The sequence below is a fragment of the Triticum dicoccoides genome, chromosome 4A, assembly GCF_002162155.2.
Source record: "Triticum dicoccoides isolate Atlit2015 ecotype Zavitan chromosome 4A, WEW_v2.0, whole genome shotgun sequence".
In the NCBI taxonomy this organism is placed as follows: domain Eukaryota; kingdom Viridiplantae; phylum Streptophyta; class Magnoliopsida; order Poales; family Poaceae; genus Triticum; species Triticum dicoccoides.
The window spans coordinates 246,267,743-246,270,209 of record NC_041386.1 but is presented as its reverse complement, the minus strand read 5'-3'; positions in this window follow the sequence as shown (position 1 = coordinate 246,270,209).

Here is a 2,467-nt window from a genome sequence, read left to right as displayed (position 1 = left end):
GGTCAGACACTGGTGAACGCCAACTTCTTGGCAATGACTTGATCATAGAGGCTGAAGAAATGTGCAAAGTCATTCGTGAAAATCTCAAATCCGCACAATCACCCCAGAAGAGTTACTATGATAGCAAGCATCGTGACTTGGCTTTCAAGATCGGAGACCATGTCTACCTCCGCGTCTCTCTAATGAAAGGTACTCATCGCTTCGGTATCAAAGGGAAGCTTGCCCCTAGATACGTGGGTCCATTCAAGATCATTGGCAAAAGAGGCGACCTCACCTATCAACTTGAGCTTCCATCCAACTTTGCAAACGTGCACAATGTGTTTCACGTGTCTCAGCTCCGCAAGTGATTCAAGACTCCTGATCGCACCATCAACTTCGAAGAGATTGATCTCCAAGAAGACATGTCTCATCATGAGCACCCCGTTGCTATTCTTGAAGAAACTGAGCGCAAGACTCGCAACAAGTCTATCAAATTCCTGAAAGTGAAGTGGTCACATCATTCCGACCGTGAAGCCACCTGGGAACGCGAGGACCACCTCCGTTCTGAGTACCCGGAGTTTTTCCAGTCCAAGATCTCGAGACGAGATCCTTTCGTAGTGGTTTAGTGTTGTAACTACCCATATGTAACCTGCCATATTTGTATTCCAACTCTTGCCATTTCCGGCACTAAGTTATGATATTTCCTCGTTGTTGGGTTTTTGTCTTCGTGTTGCTTTTGTCTTTGCCATGCATCTCATATAATGTCATCATGTGCATCACATTTGCATACGTGTTCGTCTCATGCATCTGAGCATTTTCCCCGTTGTCCGTTTTGCATTCCGGTGCTCCTATGTCCTCCGGTGTTCCCTTTTACCTCTTTTCGTTTGCGGGTATTAAATGTTCTCGGATTGGACCGAGACTTGCCAAGCGGTCTTGGTTTACTACTGGTAGACCGCCTGTCAAGTTTCGTGCCATTTGGACTTCGTTTGATACTCCAACGGTTAACCGAGGAACCGAAGAGGTCTCGTGTGTGTTGCAGCCCAACACCTCTCCAAAGTGGCCCAAAACCCACCTAAACCCCCTCCATCATCTCGGTCGTTCGATCACGATCGCATGGCCGCAAACCGTGCTCAATTTGGAGCCTCCTAGCTCCCTCTACCTATAAAAAGGTCCTCCCATTCCAAATCCTGGATCATTTCCACCCTAACCTTAGCCCCGCACCTCTCCACGCGTCGAACGCATCCGCCCGCCGCCGGACAACCTTGCCGCCGCCACTCACTGTGTGCGACATCGCCGCCGGCCCGCCCGAGCCCGCAGGAGGCCCTCCCGGCCCGAAGCCACCGCCCACCTCCTTCGATGCCCGCGCCCGAGGCACCGCCCGACCGCGCTCGCCGGCCCCACCGCCTCCGCCGCGCGCCCTGCCTCTGCCCCGCCGGCTGTTCCTCGCTGCTCGCGCTGCCGCGCTCCTCTGCTGCGGCCTCGTCGCCGTTCGTCGCCCCGCCGCCGTCCCCTCATAGATCCGGGCGGATCCGGCTCCCCCGAGCTCTCTCCGGCGAGCTGGGGCATCTTCGGTCATCTTCTTCAACGTCTCCGGCGACATCTCCGTCGGTCCTCGAAAAGCGTCCAAACCCTAGATCTGGAGAGGTTGACCCCATTTCTTCTCTAAGTCCCCAGTATTTTTAGCATTTTTCATCATGTCATAACTTTGCATCCGTGGCTCCATTTTGGGCGTGCAGCATGTCAAATTGTTCGCCTCGATGAGTACTTCATTTCATTCCATTGCACCATGTTTATTTGAGTTCATCTTCATGCCCTAAATGTTGTTGCAAGAGTGCTATGCAATGTTAGTTTCAGATTCTTATCAGGGATTGGACTTTTGTCATTTTTGCCATGATTAATGTGTCCCTCCTATGATCTTGAGCCCTACATGTGTTTTGAAGTATGCCATGCCATCTTTACAGGGGTGTATGCCATGTATTTTTGTGATATTTGTGGTGACTATCACAAGCATGCAAAGTAGCTCTCGTGATGTTGTTGATTTCAGGGACTTAGAAATCTTCTAAGTCATTTTCCTGATTATATTTTTATGCCATGTATTCTTGTTGCTACAGAGTGATCCATGCCTCTTTTGAGCATGTTCAGTAAGTGTGATTTTGAGATATTGTTATGTTCTATCCATCCATGTCTTTGTTTGCAATTATGGAGCACCCTAGTATGAATCAATTGAGCTCTACTTTTGCTATAAAATATTCCTGGCAGATTGTTTACATGTTAAGCAATTTTGCCAAGGTTGGTGTAGTTTATCCATGCATGTTATGAGTGTGTTCTTGCCATGGTTAGCTTATATATCATGTCTGCTTGCTGGGTGTATGCTTATTTTGTCATGCAATGCCTTGTGGTAAGTGCATAGACCTCGTAAACAAGCTTACGTGAATCTGTTTTGCCATGTTCCAGTTTTGTGCTAAGTCTGAATCTGTTAACGAAAGTT